This window comes from Centruroides vittatus, unplaced genomic scaffold (assembly GCF_030686945.1).
Source record: "Centruroides vittatus isolate TY-2023 unplaced genomic scaffold, ASM3068694v2 contig_975, whole genome shotgun sequence".
NCBI lineage: Eukaryota > Metazoa > Arthropoda > Arachnida > Scorpiones > Buthidae > Centruroides > Centruroides vittatus.
This window is the reverse complement of record NW_027122648.1, coordinates 3149093-3168511: the sequence shown is the minus strand read 5'-3', so window position 1 is coordinate 3168511 and position 19419 is coordinate 3149093. Positions and strand designations below refer to the sequence as shown.

The window sequence follows — 19419 nt, the reverse complement described above, 5'->3', positions numbered from 1 at the left end:
CTGAATGGTAGTTTCTTAATTCTAATAAGAAAACACCATTCCTCCAGTAGCTGAGTGGATAAAACCATCAAACCCTGGTAGTTAGTTAGTCATGGATTTGGACATGGCCAATGGACTGGCCACATGTTTTCTGGATTTTCTTCATATTAATAACACCTAAATAGGGGCCAGCTTCACATAAAAGTCTTCTCGGGATGCATCCCCTCGGAAAATTAGTTTGGTTTATGTGACTCACATCACATTATCATAACCAAATAAACCAAACTAATTCTAATAGTTTTTCTATAAAATTTGATGTTTATGAGGACATATTTCCCAAGTAGTTTATACAATCTGTTGCAAAGATATAAACACTTTACTAGAACATTACTTGACTTTATCATATTGTGATAGAATTGAGGTGGAGCCATAAAAAAAGATATTTATACCTGCACCTGCTGGTCATGGGAGACACAATCCTTGATCCTTGCACTTGCTGACACAGATCCAAGAACAAAGTAATTACCATCAATTTCTTTGTCCTTATGTTTTGTTTGTTTTTTGTGTCTAAGCTTAGGGGTCAAAGTAAAAATTCCATTAAGCACACACTGTCACATCAGAGAGCACAGATATTCATAGGTATTAAAGTGGCAATATCGAAAACAAAGTTATAGACTCTTATTCTTTACATTTAAATGGACCTTGATTACATTTTTGGATTCCTCATCATAATGAATGGAAAATGGTAAAGTTCTATCAAAATTGGCACATTCAATTTTGAGAATGAACTCAATTCTAAAACCCCATAGATGACACATTAGCAACCATGGAATACTGCATGACAAAGTCATGCAATTTGTGTGATATCACTTTGTCATGTGTGCTCATGCTATGACCTTATGTCTTGAAAATGAAGTCACAGACCCCCATTTTTTATTACAGTTTTAGATTCCTCATCTCAATTAATGGAAAATGGCAAAGTTTAATCAAAATCAAACAAACAGATTTTGAGAATGAACACAATTCTGTAATCCACATAGACAAGGTTTTGCTAACACTCCACCTCAATTATCAAATAAAAGCAATTATTTGTATTTTTACAGTATTTTTACAGGATATTTTTTTACTTAAACAAGTTATATGAAGTCTTTCGAATGTTAAGGTTAGCAACTTTGATCACATGCAGGGCCATCACAGCCTATTCAACATGGATCACTTTTCAAATTTTAATAGTAGACCAGTATTAATTAGTAGTTGTTGACCATCCTCTCTTTCAGGAGGAGATCAATGATTATTTTTGGTCAGATTATTTCAACCTCCTTCTGCAACAGACCTTTCTCTCTATCAGACCAGCGGTATGGTGGCTTTCAAATAGGAAAATTACATAATACGAGGTTACGAGTGAGTACAAAATATGTTTAAAGTGGTTTTCCAGGGTGCCAAGTTTAAATACTTGGTTCATTTTTTGTAAAATTTGATTTGTTTGGCAGATTATTATTTGATATTTGGCTGTGAATGGTACAGTTTCCTAAAGTTAACATTATGAAAAAATATGAAAAAATTTAAGATATCATATTTTCAATTTGTGTTTACTTGACCAATGAATTTCATACTATCTGAGTATTGTGAGAAAACATGACAATGGCAGGCTGAAATAACCAAACTCTTTATATGGTTTTTGTTTTAATGTTTTATATTATAGTATTTGATTTATATAACTACAAAGGTTATCTTACATAAGGATTTATCATACAAGTGACCAATCTAACACATTTTAAAAATTCTGTAAATTGTGTTCAGTAGAGAAATATAGAATTTTAAAAATGTGTTAGATTTGTCTCTCAGTGTGAAAAACCTTCTCAGTTATATAAATCAAATACAATAATATAATATAATAAAAGAGTTAGAAGTACAAAATAATCTAATAAACTTAATTTTTGCTGTTCTTTTTTGCCTAGGCAACAATTGACTTACTTGCTAGTGAACTACTATCTCAAAATTGAACCAAGTAATCAGAGTTGTCAAGAACTTGACTGATTCCTATGAGACCCAAGGACAGAGGGCACCAATTTAGCCTTTAGCAGACTTCTTTGCTAGATTTTTTAAACAAATAAAATACATAGAGTAAAATTGCTTTTCATTAATAATTAATAAAGAAACAAAGATTTTATTTTTTGTTAGTAAATACAATATTAAATAATTTATAGAAATAGAAAGCACTGCAGGCCCCTAAGTTTTCTCTGGGCTGTGGAAAAATCCCCAGCTCCCTCCTGTCTCAATGGCCCTGCATGTAATACAGAGAAATACTATTCCCAATTTGATAATCTGAAGGCAGCCATTGAAGAAAAACAACTAGTCTTAGCAAGAATGAAGAATATGGCTTTTCAATATGACAATGCTAGATTGCATCCATCTTTGACCACTTGAGAAAAATTATTAGAATGTAGGTGAGATGTTTTGTTCACCTCTCAGATTAGCACTTATTTCAATCTTTCCAGAATACAATTCAGCTTGAACCTCATGTCAAATATTACATAAAAAGAAAATAAAAACACACTGACAAGTGAGTGCAGTTAACAGTTTTTTATTTTTGCTAGAGCTTTCAATGAACTTCTGTTCATCATCTCCAGGCATCTTTTTATTTTTTCTCCAGAATAGTTTACAATCTTTCAATAGCTTAATGTGAAAAACCACAAAAAGTTTTTTGAAGAAAAGTTTCAGATCTTTGTGCATGGAATAATGATCTATCCAACAGATGGGCTAAAATGACAGAAAGACAGAAGTTCTTATTTAATTTAATAAAATTAATTTTAATTTTTAAAATTTGAGCATTATTTTTAATCTAAAAAACAAAACAAAAAAAAACTGTATCATCAGCATTATAAAAAACAAAACCAAACTATAAATAAACATAATATTACTCTACAAATTTAACAAATAAAAAATAATTTTAGAAAAAATAAAACTTTAAATGAACATATTTGTGTGAATATATATTTAATGAAATTAACATACAGGTAGGTTGTATTTTAATGACAATGGTAAAATAAGGCAGGATTTTGTTAGGTAATTTAACAAAAGTAATTGTAACTATTTTTCTCTGAGATTTAAAATTTTTACATAAAAGGATTAAGTGTGGCATTGAATTCTCTGTTAAATAATATACAGTTTTGATTCACAAACAAGACAATTTGATCTTTATACCTTAGCTGAAGCTTGTTTAATCTTAATTGGTATGGTAATGAGAATGAATGATAACTGATAAGATTTATAATGAGATGTATTAATCACTGCCATGTCTTCGTACTAATAATGAAACAGAATTTGCCAGAGATGATAAATTAGCATTTGTACACCTAAGTTCCTACCTTTTAGCAATACTCCTTAGGTGATGGTCAAATATATCCACAGAGTCAAAAAGCACTTGAGAAGACAAACCAATTTCTTCTAAGATATAAAGGACTCTTTACAGTATAAATATTTAATGATTTTTAATTTTAATTTCATAAAACATTTGGTTATTCAATTGCATGAATTTTAAGATTATGTTTTTATAAAAAAAATATCTTTCTATTTAATTTATATTAGAATACAGTAGAGCATCGATTATCCGACCCCCAATCAACTGTCACGTCAGTTAACCGACTGCGTTCTAGTCGGCAATTTCAAATGTTCGCTAGTGATGTGGCGCTACAATATTTGGCTATGTCTTGGCTACTTTAATGTTATTTTTGTTAAATTTTTGTGTGTTTTAGCTGGAAGCACTGGCTCAACCATGAATGGGAGGCCAGGATTTAAACCAGGCTTAATTTTGTATTTTTTTCTTTATTTCTGTATTTATTTTGTGAATTTAAAAAATAAAGAAATAATTTAACAATGATTATTATTTAAAAAAAAAAAATTTGTTAGGCTTAACATCGATGAGAATTCAACGCGAAGTAGGTTAACAGTGATATACTAATATGCTTATTACATGGGATATACTAATACACTATACTAATAATGTATTTTTTCATACTTTTCGGTTATCCGTTTTTTTAGTTATCCGACCAACATCAGTCTCCAATTGAGTCGGATAATTGATGCTCTACTGTAATTTCAACTTCTTATTTAATTTAAAGATCATGTAAATATAATAGATAACAATTATAATGTTTTCTTAAATTTGCAAATATCTCCATATTTTGTTATTGTGAACAAAATATTAAGCAAAACATATAGTAATAACTGAAATTTTTTTTATATTTTCAACAGCTGTTTACACAAATATTTTAATATTTTATGAAATTAAAATTTGAGGTTCATTCCATTTCAACATTTCAGTACAGAATGATACAATGAAAACATTTAATTATTACAAATTGTGTATGTGGACATAGCTTATTAATAGGACTTTATACTGGTGTATTGGTTATCAACACAAAAATGAGTTCATAATCAGAAAAATCAAAAATTCTTTATTTTATCACCTGTAGTAGTTTTTCTTGTACACATATCATGTGTTTTGGGCATTTAATTATTTTTGAATTTGCATAAAATATTTTAAAGCAAAATTTGTTTTCTTTAGAAAAAAAATATAAAAAGTAAGCTGTAGAAATCTTAAAATAGTGTGTTCAGAGTATCAATATATGTAAATAGAATTTTATATTCTTTCTACATTCATAATACTTGATAGAAAAACAGAGCCGGAAATCAATCAATGTTTATTTTATTTTAAATGTGTTTTTAGTTAATACTAGCTCTTAACTGTTGATTGCCATTTACACATATGAATATAAAAGAAAATATAAGATCTTAAATTACTTGGTATTCAATTACTTTCTTTTATCTTTGCTACTCTACCGTAATTCAAGACATTTACTATTATTGTTGTTGTTATAAAATTGTTAAAAGTGATTAAATAATACATTGTCTGTATTTATTTTTTATGGAAATTTTAGTGATTAGTAATTATTTTTAAATTTTATTTATATTTATACTAAATGAAATGTGAAAATAACATTAATACAGTTGTCATTTTTGTATGTAGTAATTTTAAAAAAATAATGTCATTTTCAAATGTATTATTTGCAGCCATAAAACTAGTTAATATCTAAATTTCTTGTAAAGTATATACAAGTAATATAGTAAACCCTAATGTTTTTATTTAGTAAAAATTAAAAAAACTTCAAATTATATAAAATGTTTTATAATATATTAACTTGTCTTACATCAACAATTGTGAAAAAAGTCAAGTTTTTCCCAAAAAAATTAAATTAATTAGTGCTTTATATAATAATATATATATAAAATTAGTAATGTTTTGATAGAATAGAATTATAAGACAATGATGTCAGCAATTTATTACTAGTCATAGAAACAGGAATTCTCAGGTTTTGAAGATAAAATTTTGGAAATTAAATGTAGTTAAAGATGTACAGCAAATATTTATTTAAAATAATTTTAAATTTTATTTGTGTTAACCATGGCTGAAGTTGCAAAGGTATTAGTCTCGTGCTCTGGGGAGATTCAGAATTGAATATGTACAGGTAATCCCAGGAATATCTTTGTGGGCAGTCTGTCCTGGATATGTCAGGTGCAACCCCATTATGGGCCTGGCAAAAATTCATGATTAGTGTCCACTAGGCAGAAAGAATTGGGGAAAAAACTGTAGTGTTTTATTAGAGAAAAACAAATTAATAAAACTATCTGTCTGACTATTTTTGAGTCTAAAGTCATCTTGAAGTTGAGTTTATTCCTAGTGTTTTTTTATATATATATATATATATATATATAGTTATGTAAGTGTAGTTGTTGAATTTTTTAAATAAAATGCATAAAATTCTTTTTTCTGCTGTTAAACAAATTTGATATTTTCTTTAATTCACTCATTATAAACAAAACAAGCAATTATTTATTGTGACATTGTCACAATGCCAGGCAGCAATTTTTAATCATATTTTAAATTTATTTAATTTAAAATATATACTCTCCACCTCAAATTTGTAGTGTCTTGTCCCTGTACATCATACTTTTTCTACTAGCAATGGAGTCCTGTTGGTCATTTATGTAACTCTGTTCTGGGAAAAATTTATTAATTGAAGTAATGCGACTTCCAGTTTTTATCAGAAGTTCACATATACAGTAGAGTCCCATTAGTTTGAACACTGCTTCCAAATGTCTGCCTAAATCCAAACATGTTTTGGTTGGCGGAGAAAAAATTTTTTAGCTCGCAAAATATATGTTTTTTATATTTTCCAGTTAAATTTAAATGGTATTAATGGTACAAAAACATTTAGAATTCCATAAAATGAATTATGTTTTATTGTAGTACTGTATTAACACTGTACAAAATTAATAAATCAGTGTTTAACATGGCCTATTAAAACAGCAGATCTATACAGTACTTACACAAAAAAACAGGAACAAAAGTCATTTTTCAGCAATAACAAGGTCTGTTTTCTTTCTTTCACATAATGATGAAAGTTGGCTAGAAGATGCTATGTTTTGCCACCATCTCATAAACATGCAGTCTGCAGGTGAAGTGCTGAGATGTTGTTCCTAAAGCGTAAAGTTACAATACTTGTTTTTGTTAGCTGTTTGCACCCTTTATTGAGTGCAAATAAAGAGTGGGGTGCTGATGTCATTGATGGTGTTTGGATCTATATAAACCAAACCTGTTTTACTGTTTCTTTTGCATTATTTCAATTATTTGACTAATCCAAAAATCTACTAATCTGAACAGGCCTTGGTCCCAATTAGTTCAGACTAGTGGGACTCTACTGTAGTTAATTGGGGCCTCCTGTGTCTAAGCTTTCCATATCTGGTCTCAGCTTTCATCTAGCCAATTCTGTTCACAAGATTAAGGAAAGCCAGACAGACAGATGACAGAGGAAATTTATGGGTCTACAATTTTTTCAAATTGCAGCCCAATGAAATTTCATTTATAAAAAATCAATTGTCTTCTATTTCATATTAGTAGAAATGAAAATTAACTACTTAAATATGTTAATCCATATATTTATACATTTTTTAAAAGTTTTACAGTACTACTTTATAAAAATGTTATCAGAGATATTTTATCTTTATTTTTCTATTAACAAATAATTGCAACAGGAATTTTTAAAAATAATTTTATTATTCAATAAAACAATTATATTAATTATAGTTAATACATTTTTTTATAGGTATTACTTAAATCCAATCAATCTTATTTCTCTGTATATCATAGATGATGCCAAATCTAGTTATACAATAATTAAAATATAATATACTTATTCCATAAGCAATGACTCAGATGTCTAGATATTCAGTATATCATATCTGATAACAATCTAATATAATCTAGCATACAGTAATTATTTAGACTTTTTAAGTAAAATTAAGGAAATTTCTCTGAAATGATAGGTATGAATTTATTTGCACTATAATATTGAATAATCACTAATATTTTTAATGTACAGTCAACTTGCCTTAAAATGAACACTGGTTAAGAAAATTCTCACATTAAAGTAAATTTTGTCATTGCCCTGGCAAAATGCCATTGTCACAATGTTAATTTTTATGCAATAAAACAAAAAAAAATTTTTACCAGCATTTGTTAATTACTTTCACAACTCCCAAGAAATAACCCTATTTCCAATAATGGTCGCTTTTTACACTTTTTGACATAAACAATAAAAAGTGGAAGTGTAATGTTTTGTAATGTCTTATTATACGAAAGTAAAGCAAAAGCCTGGAAAAATATGCTAACATTACATACTAAGATTTGTTGTTAGTGTGCAGACCTGGATTTGCTCAGGCAAAAATAAAATATTATTATTAAAGATCAATTGTCGAAAGAATTACTGTATGTAATATAAAAAATTCTATTTATTAGTAAAGTCCATATATGTACAATTCAGTAATGCTAGAAAATCTTTGTAAAATAAAAAAAAGATACTTTCTCAAACCAAAACAAATATGTACAAAACCTTCCTGGCAATTTGGGAACTTAAATCAAATTAGATCTATCTTAATTCTATCTCCACACAACTGACAAGAAAGATAGGAATAAATTCTATCAAAAAAATACAATGAATCTTACAAATTTGACAATGGGTCACCAAAACTCTGTTACTGGAACTGGAACTTGGAAACCTTTTGTTGATCACTTGATTCTTAGCTTCACCTCATTTGGATTTTCTCTTTGTCTCCTTTTTATGTGGGAGGTGTGGTGATGTTACAATGTATCTGCCCACTCACCCTATTTACATTCTTATGTAGTAACATTTTATTTGTTCTAGTAGTCAGTTTTTTCCTCATGTCATCTCCCTCACAATTTTATAATACTTTTTTTTTGTGTTGTCTGGTAACAATTTAGGAGTGGGAGATCATTCTTTTGACTTCCTGTGGAAGTCTCCCAACCCCGAGATGTCATTTTGGGATAATGATATCATTTTTTTCCATCTGCAGTCATCATAAGGTGAGTTTTTAACTTTTAGAATTTTGTCCAGGAAGGTGCAATAGTCTATCCTTAACAAAATCAAATGTCCCAAAATAAATAGAATAACAAACTAAAAATAATCTCCAAACAAAATAGAATGGTTTGAAATCGACTCCTTACAGTTTCACTTTGAGTAGAATTGATTTTCTTCTCCTAGTAAGTAAAGATGGGTTCAACTACTGATTGTATATAACAGGGGTGGGCAAGCAAGAGTTCAGTGGGAGCCGAAATGTAGGTTTTGCAAAATGCATGGGAGCCGCAGTTCTGTACTGTCATGGCGGATAGTATGGTAAGGCGCGCGATTTTATTATATAATATAAGTATAATATAAAACAAATATTGAAGTTTTTTAATAAACATATTTTCACAAAATTATAAAAATAAAATTGTAAAAGTAATAATAAAAAAACAGAAATTAACACTTTCAGCAAGAGCCGCATGTAACTCAAAAAGAGCCACATTTGCCCATGTCTGGTATATAAATTCAAACATCTGGTTTTAGCTGACCATTCTACTGTACTCAAAACATAGAGGTTAAAGTTTAAGAACATCCACTCCTTTAAATGTATGTGGTCCTAGGCAAATACAGTGGAACCTTGCTTAACAAGCACCTTGCATAATGAGTAACATTTGTCTCAGCAGATAAGATGATAGTTGAATTATTTAAAAAAAACCCAATCCAGGGTCGTCTTATAGGACAGATACAAAAAAATTAGATTGAAGTTTATATAAATTAAAACGATTATGAAAAAACAGACAGACCATAATTATATACTAGTGGAATAGGGTATGTGCACAAAATAGAATAGCCCATATGATGTTTTTGTGAATAGTTAAGTTCATTACCCGAATGCTGAGTCAGTGCGAATGTTTGTAACAATCGCAAGGCAATGCTGCCAGATGCAAGAAAATAAAATTTATTCATTCAAAAAATTACAAATAAGACATACTTCCGTATATGCTATACAGTATTATTATTCGGATGATAATTGCTGATCTAAATTAAATTCATAGTTGATAGTTGATAGTTTGGGGGTTATCTTATAGGACAGATACAGTATATGCTAAAACTATAAAACTTCGACGAAAATTTATACCTTATCTTATCTGAAGGTCATGTTATCTGCCAAGATATACAGCAATTTGCATAACAAACAAAACAAATTGTTAAAAAATGACTCACTTAATGAGCGATGAGGAGAGGGGAAGCCCTGCATTTTGCACATGCTCCATCAGTGTGTGTTTAGCACTCGTTTCACTAGCATCTTAGTGTCGCTTGTGATCACACATTTTTCCAAACTTGGGTTCACACATATTACCTATGAACATCAACAACCATAGTCCATTATATAATAAACATGCCAAATGATATGCCAAATTCTTGGGCAATGTAAAGGCTGTAATTAAATATTAGAAATTAATTAATTAGACTACAGGCAGGCATTATGCTTCCATCTTGTATTAAATGTAACGACTACAGTAGTGAACCAAAAATCGGAATCAATTGGGGACTGGGGTTGTTCAGATTAGGGATTTGTTTTGATTACAGATTATGTACGAAAAAATATATTAACCGTCCGATGTTCAAATTTTTCTCCGTTGCGTGTCGCTTCGTGTTGAATTTTCGTCGATTTTAAGCCTAACGAAAATTTTTATAATAATAATCGAGGCTATCGTATCATTAAAAATTATTTCTGCATTTTATACAAACAAAATAAATATATTAAAGAATATAAAAACATGAAAATTATACTTTAGAAGTAAATTTAGTATCAAAAACATTCGATTCAGCATGACACAGTCCGACTGAAAATCGTGCCGATTACCGGCGATTCCGATTACCGGGGTTCCGATTTACGAGTCTCTACTGTAATTCCAAATTAAATTTTAGAAATGTCTAAATTAAAAATTAATTATTTATAATTATTAAATTTAATATGATATGACGTGTTTATCAGACATATTATCTGTGATTTTTTTTTTTTTGTTTTCTGCAAATCAGATTTACATTCCAGGTTGGTTCATTTTGTGCTAGAAGAAATAATGATGATGATTCACACTCCTTAATGTATATTGTATAATTTTTTATGAATAAACATTATACATAAAATATTTGAATATTTTTTTCGGCGTGGAGTGCATTATTGTATTTTATATTAATTTATATGGGAAAAATTGTTTCACTTAACTTGTGTTTCACATTACGAGTAAGATTCTGGAATAAATTATGCTCGTTAAGCTAGGTTTCGCTGTACTTGCTAGTTTGCATATCTAGGAGTACATATAATGATGCAAAGTTTGGCTATTTTTACTCTATTGACACCAAAAAAATATTTTATACTTTTTCAGTCTTCAACAGAAAAAAGTCACAGATTTCTTTTAGTTTTGTTTTGTTTAATCACTCTGATATACTGCTCTACAGTTAAACAGTCTCCTTGTTTTATTGGGCTACAATTTGAAAAAATTGTTGACCTATAAATTCTCAATATTGTCCATCCTTCTTTTCTTAATCTCGAGAAGAGTTAGATAGATGAAAGCCAAGACCAGATATGGAAAGCTGAGGGGCAGGAGACATCAATTAATTGTATACGAACTTACAGTACAAACCAGAAGTCATATTATTTCAATTAAAAATTTTTTCCTGAAAGGAGTTACATAGATAACAAGCATGACGGTATTGCTAACAAGAAGGAAAAGTTTGATGTACAGGAGCAAGACACTACTAATTTGAGGTGGAGAGTATATCTTTTAAATTAAATAAATGAAAAATATGATCAAACATTGCAGCCTGGCATTGTAATAATGTCACAATAAATATTTGCTTGTTTGATTTGAAAATCATTTAGAACATAAATTTGTTTTTGTAAATAAATTTAATTTTAACTTTAAATTAAAATATTTTAAATTAATTTATTAAATAGAGATTTCAGTTGCCTATTAAACCTTAACTCCCTAAATTATACAACCTTGACCTTGACTCTGAAAATCATTAAATATGAATTTTTGATAAATCAAATAACCTACTTATCCCCTAGTAATTTATATAATGCGAGCTGACTGTAATATAATATAGTATGTGCCAAAGTATACAGTACTGAAATGAAAAGACAAGCAATATTACCTTGTTATCATCTGTGAGTTTATTTCTCATGAAAGAAACTAACATACACACTATTAGTGTGTTGGTTTACCACAGTATGTGTAATGGAAGTGTTTGAAGTGTGCATTGCTTCACTATAAACAGTGTTCATATCTTTCACACAGATTCTCAAACACCTCTTGGAACTGGTTCACCAGACATTCCCTTCCATTGACACAATACACTATCAGGATAACAAAATTTCGTAACAATAGACAGCATAATTATGTTATTTGATGCTGTCTTATTAAATCTTTCTCAAGTGTTCTGCCACTTTTTTTCAAATTCTGTCCCCCTTCACAATCACTTCCTTATGAGTGGAAATAATACTCAACTATAAATAATTTTCCTCCATCCAGAGACCCAATTCCAGCAACAACTGTACTGCACAACATCCTTTTTACTACTGGGAACACATGCAGCTGGAGCTATGCCCCATTGACAAATGCACGATGTGTGAGTTTCAGTAATGTATATTTTGGTACATAGTGTACTAATAATACAGTAAGACCCCACTTAACACAGGGGATGCGTTCCTAGACGACAAAGTGTTAAACGAGGCAGTGGCGTAGTGTAGTGGGGGCGGCAGGGGCAGCCCGCCTCGGGCGGCACTTTTAGGGGGCGGCAAAATTTCACAATAAATAGTAATATCTTGTAAAAATTTGAACCATTTCATTTCATATTTTTGTCGCACATATGATTTGGACCGATTGAAATGAGCATGGAATTTTTCATTACTTATACCTAAATAAGGGGGTGGCAAAATTTTCCTCCGCCCCGGGTGGCTGATACCCACGCTACGCCACTGAAACGAGGTCATTTTAACATAGAGTAAATAGGGACAGGGGAACACGCAACCAAAAATAAACAAATTTTACTTTAATTTTTATAATAATTTGTATAATAATATATGTTAAATAACACATAAACATAATCACACAGAAAAGTTCATTTTTTGTGATGAAGGTCTGACTCCTCTGAAATTCTTATTTTTTTGCAATAAAGTTGTGAAATTTCATTTGTCGCTTTTTTCTTTCCTTAAGCAAATGTCGGTAGCAGAAGATCACATCCAAAATGCTTTGTTTTGCTTTTGCACTCCTTTTAAAATCTGGATCATTCACTACAATTTGATCAACGATTTCAGTTATCTTTACCAAACTTTTACTAAGGAAATCTGTAGAGAAATGTTTTGGGTTCTTCGTTTTCAGAATCTCTATTTTCCAGTTCTACATGAATTCCTTCTGCCAATTCTTGAAGGTCGTCATTGGTAAAGGCTCTCACCAGAAACCTGCTGTAATTCCTCAATATCCTCCTCATCTACATCTCCTAGTCCTGCTGTATCGATTAGGTTGAGTTTGGTCAACCTAATAATACAGCGATAGGCTCTTCTCATTGAGAATTCTTGTATACCTTCAGCCATAACTTCTTCCACACTTCGTTCGTGCATTTATCAGTTAATTCTTGCCAAGCAAAGCCAATATTGCCTATGGATCCATGATGTTATATTTTTTCCAAAATTGCACCAAACAAACATAGATTTAAAGAAAGTACATCTTTTTGCCACCTTTTTCTGATTATTTACAAACACGAACCAATCATATTATATACAAATCAATGAAATCCCATGATAATTTAAATCAGTGTAAATTTTGAGCTTTTTATTAGGCTTCAAGCAGACCGCATTATATTGAATCAGTGTTAAGCAGGGTCTTACTGTATATACACAGTGATACTATTATACTACTATATAATACTACAACAATATACTAATATTTTAGTAATACAATATAAGTCAGAATTTTGTCTGTTTATAATAAAAGGCATACTAAAAAGATTTATTTAAAGAACAATAAATTCGGTTTTCTGGATTATTGTGACTAACTTTAATTATGGGTTGATTTCATTTATAACAAAGTTGAGTCATTCTAATTTTAAATAATTTAATTAAAAAGACAAAATTAGAAAATAAATTCATTTTATAAATTCCTGTCTAGAACTTGTTATAAAGGTGAATTTTTTTGATACACATTTGTATGAAATACAAATAATTTGATAGATAGACAGAAATTTTAAGTTTAATATTCAGCAATTATTTTGTAATAGTAATGACTGAAACAGAATTTATGTTCACTCCAAATATTAAAATAAATAGATACAAGATATATTAGCATTATTTTCATATTATTATATCATTCAAAATGAATATAATATTATATTAACTTGGAAAATGATTGATTAAAAAATTTTTTTAATTATTGGTTTATGCGTGTTTTTTAAAAAACAAGCATATTCAATTTGATAATATATCAAAATAATTCAGAAAAATACTCTTTTTTGAAATATTTTTTACTAAATTATATAAAGTTAAAGTATTAAAAAAAAATATAAAATTTATTATTAAATGTTTTAGAGTAACTCAGTTAGAAACCTGAAATTGAGTTGTTGTAGATTTAAAAACATTTAAGAATTTATTCTTATTTTTATTTATTTGTCAACTCTGTTTTATGCACATTTGCTAAATTAAGTATCATATACAACAAATCATATTTATCTATACTTTTATCAAAATCATAATTGTTATATTACTCTTACTATGGTTGTTTTATGCCAGTGTTGCATATCATCAGGTAGCATGTAAAACAAAATTTTACATAAATTTGTGCTTTATTCCAAGAAGTTCCAGATAATTGCCTAGACATGTGTAAAACCATTTACAATTAACAAAAAAATGTTAAAATGTTTAAAACATTTTATTTATGTTTTTACTGTAATAAATAACATTTTAGTATGATATTTCAGTATACATAGGATAAAGTTTTATTATACTGTAGAATTCACTACTTAAGAAAAGTATTTGGAAATCAGAGTATTCACTATAATGAGTAGTAATCAATAGTTCTGGCATTCCAAACATACAGCACTACTTTAAAAGTCAGATTCAGTGATGCTGGGAGGGGATTAACTGAATTACTTACAATCTGCCTTAACATGAAACTATGTACAGCAATCCCCTGTAAAACAAGATCCTATTATATATTCAATTATAAATTATAATTTATAGATTTATTTAGCCTCTCAGTGCACTTGATGCCAACTTGTAAATATTAATAGAAAAGTCATACCTTGTCTATTGGAATTACAGTATTTAATAAATGAACATTAAATAACACCACACCTTTCTTACTTTCTCAGCAACAATTTAATATAATTATTAAACATTTTTGGTCCCTTTTAGGGGCTTGCCTCAGTTTTTTTACACAAATTCAAAAGATTGAAGATGTACTGTGTATTCCAAAATGGAATGTTTGAATACACACATTATGTTATTTAAACATAAAATAGAAAAATATTTGCTGTTAAAACTTTGAAGAAAAATTTAGAATTTGAATATTGTTAAACTGTGTTGTAAATTTGAAATTCTTTGTAAACCTGATGAAGATAGCAATACATTATTGAAAGTACTTGTATTCATTTCTTAAATATTGTAATGTAAATAGACAGTGTACATAAATTTATTTTTCCTGATGCAGTATAATCGTGGTAATCTGCCCATTTGTTATTTTAACACAGGGATGTCCAACCTGTGTCATACTTAATATTTTTATGTGGCCCACTGCAACCCAAATTTTTTAGGTACATTTTCATTTATTTTGGTAAAGAATATTGTAAAAATTATTCCCATTTCACTGGATACACTTTGATGTAGTAATGATGTAATTTTTGCTAAAAAACTGTACTACCCCACATGCATAACATACTGTTGGGAGCAATTCTTTTCGTGCATGAAAAACATGAAAACTGCTGAAAGAAATAGGTTGAATGATTCCCATTTAACTAACATTCTTAGAATTAAGACTAGTATTATAAAAGCAGATATTGACAAAATTATAAAAGGAAGGCAATGTCAAAAATTGCATTAAATTTATTTATATTTTGTGCGAGTATAATTTTTTTACTGTCAATAATACAGTATTTTTTGTAATTATACATATTTGTTATTAAGGTAATGATATTCACATTCTGAACTTTTTAAAAGCATGTATTTATTTAAAGTGTTTTTGTGGCCCACTGAATATACATAAATTTCTAATTTGGCCCATTAGGAAAAAAGGTTGGACAACCCTAGTTTAACACATCAAGTAATTCAATACTAGTTGACTCTCAGGTATTACTATTTTTTTCTACACTATTGCCAAGTTGTAGACAAGCTTCCCATTGTTCAGATTCCAGTTCCTATTAAATTTGAACATTAAAAATTGTGATATTGAGCCTGAGCTTGAACTCTTGAGCATGGTATTAAAGATTGTTGGCTTGTTATCTTAGGTTGCTCAAAAAAGTATAGAATCTTATAACACAATACCATATAAATATGAAAATCAGTCATACAAAGTTTTCTGCCAAAAAGACTACCTCTCACTAAATTTCCCATGGTTGCTTCAATTTCCCACTAAATTTATTGGAAATTTCAACTTGGCAACACTAATTACCAGCAACAGCAGTGCACTTGGATGACAAAACAGCAGAAGGCAAAAATGAATTCGAAGATTTTTCTAAAAGGATTTCTGATTAATTTGATAACCTAAAATATAGTAATGCATGATTAGAAAGAAATTATGAAAGAGAATGTTCTATATATGTAGTATTTCAAAATGATTAAATCATTGAATTCACCTTACTTCTAAACACTTCTGGTCCCATATACAGTATGTCAAATTACCAAAATTGTACTATATATGAATATTTATTTTTAGAATGATTTGTATTAAAATTTGAAAAATTTTGCTGTTTCTTTGAATTAATATTGTATATTGTGCTGTTTATAAAGGTTAAGAAATTTATTAGAGCTTTTCAAATTAAAAAAATTGAGTAATTGTTGTTGTTTCAGTAAGAATTTGTTTTTTTAAAGAATGGAAAAGTTGATGAATGAAATTAATATTTCTTTTTTACTTGAAATACATAGGAATGTATCTTAAAAACCTATAAATTTAATTAATACAAAGTAAACATTTTAATATTTAATTATAATAATTTCAGTTGATTGTTTAGTTCACAAATTCTATCAATATGTTTTTACTTAAAATAATTTTCGACATATATTGATAAACTGTGAAATTATTTTTGGCATAAAATAGTTAGTATAAGCAAAATTTTAAAAATTTATTATAATATTTTGCAATATATAATATCTTTAAGATTTCAAAATATGTTCTTTATTTAATTGATAACATTTTAAACAGATGAACAATTATGTATAAGTAAGTGTATTAATAATTTACTGGTTAATATTGCTGATTCTGTTATAGCTTATGCATTTGAAGAAACTAGAATAATTGACAGTTATTTCAGTTTTTATATTTATTTTAATTTTCTTTGTATTCCTTTTATTATTATCCTTTGTATCCTCTACAGCAGTGATTTTCAAATAGTGTGTCGTGGCACACTGGTGCACTGAAAAAATGGTTAGGTGTATTGCAAATATTATGAAAGTATATTATAAAATGAGAAGAAATACATTTATATAAATGTTTACTACATCCATGATTAATTAATTAATTAAAAGCTATATGTAGTTCAAAATATATTAATGTATTTTTAATTTTACACACAAGTGCATCAGAAAAGTTTTGTTTTACAATGCACCATAGAGAAAAACTTTTGAAAACCACTGTTCTGCAGAGAATGCCTTTAAATATTTGAATAAAGTATTTACTTATTTTGTTGACAGAAAATTTTCATAATAAAATAACTGAAAATTATTTGTTATATTTTGACATTAAAATTGAATATTGTACATTAGGCAACTGGACAACCAATTAGACAAATAAATCATTTCTTTAAAATTTCTTCAATATTGATATAAGAACAGCTACAAATTTTATATCTGGTTATCATCTCAATAAGAGAATTTTTTTACTTTTCACTATTACCTCTTTCTAAATATATAGCTAATGATTGTTTAGTAAATTTGCATAATTAACTTTTAAATAACAAATTTTCATGATATCCTAATAATTGAAGATTTGTTTATTTTAAAATTTTATTATTTATATATTAATTCATTTAAAATGTAAATTAATTTTTTTATACAGGGTGTCTCAGTTAAACGTTTCAGAACTTCTAAGAGGGGTAGGTGCATCTTGACGACTCGGAATCATATAGCAATGCAAGATTGGAAATGCTTTCCTGAAGCGGTGATGTACACAGAAACATCATAAAGAAGACCATAAATGAATATTTGTTTTAATAATAAATGTACAAAAACAAAAGAAACATGGATCAAAGAAAGTGTTCGAAGTTTCTTCCACTGACTGCAATGCAGACCTCACATCTATGGTGCATGGAATTCCAAACATTCTGGAATAATCCAGGCTCATCTCAAATTTCTCCAATAGCTACTGTGATACTTGCAACCAGCTCTTCAGCATTGTCAACAGGAGTGTCATAAACAGTGTTTTTATATGCCCCCAGAAATAAAAATCAAGACATGATAGGTCTGGTGACCGAGCAGGCCACACACGGGATCACCATGTCCAATCCACTGTTGGCCAAATATCGTTCCGCATACAAAAGCTGTGCAACTGGCCTACTACAATCTTCAGCCCTGTACACCAAATGCATATCGACTAACTCTGCATTTGTATAATAAGCCATCCTACTAACTCTGCATCCTTGTGTGAAATGATTATTCCCTAAAGAATAATTAACACATTTGTGTTGCGGTGTTACTAACAGTTATTTGAAATGTTTCACATATAAACGCAAGTACTTTCAACAACTTACGGTTGTCATCTTCAGGCAAAAAATCGAATACTGTGCAACACAAATGTGTTAATTATTCTTTACTTTACATTGGTGTGAAGTGTGTTAATACTATTTTATGATGATTTCCTGCAAGAATGCTTGGAATTTTTGTGCAATGCCATCTACCATGTCAGGAAAGCATTTCTGACCCCACATTGCTATATGATTTTGAGTCATCGGGATGCACCCTATCCCTCTTAGAAGTTCTGAAACGTTTAACTGAGACACTCTGTATATACTTATGTATTTTGTAATTAAATATTGAAGAACTAAATTATTAATGTTAGAATTCTTTTCATGAACAGATTAAAAAACATCAATGTGCAAACATTTAGCATAAACTGTATGGTTAGTTTAAAAATACAAACATTTGATTTTTATTGGGTTATTTTATGGCTAATTAATTATTAAGGAATTAAGTGATTTGGCTAGAGGTAGACAGTTGTTTCCATGTTGTTCTGAATTAATTTATTTCTAATTGTTAAATTTATTTTAGAATATTCTGGAAGATACCACACCAAACTATATCAGAAGATACCATACTAAACCAATGAGTGATCAGTATGGTATTTCAAAATTAATTAATTAGTCTAGAACTGAAGATCAGAGGCTCAGGTAGTGTAACTGTCACTGCATCTGCACAATAAGCAGGAGTTGCAGTTTTTAGTTCCACTTTGGGCTGACCTTTCCTTGTAAAATATATTAGAATAGAAATAATTAATTTAAATTATTAAAGTGAACACAAGAAAGAAGCTTAATGACATACTTCTAGCCAAATTAGTTAATTCCTTAATAATTAATTAGTGTTAAAGTAACTCTATAAAAAATCAAGCTATTGATTTGTATTCTTAAATTAATTATCAGGGTGATTGTGTATGTCATTGTGTAGTTACTTTAGTGACTATAAAAGTCTATAGGCAATCACAAAAATTTCTAAATATAATTTTTCAATAAAAAGAAATTTAAATGAAATTTTCAGTAGTCAGATATATTATTATATTAATGATTTATGCACTAAACATATTAATAATAAATT

The 19419-nt window shown here is 28.7% G+C and overlaps 1 protein-coding gene across 5 annotated transcripts in view; it reads left to right on the top strand.

Annotated features, from left to right (window-relative positions):
• Positions 1-19419, top strand: part of LOC136985712 (protein tramtrack, beta isoform-like) — a 139529-nt gene that overhangs the window by 64367 nt on the left and 55743 nt on the right. The gene's annotated exons all lie outside the window — the stretch shown is intronic.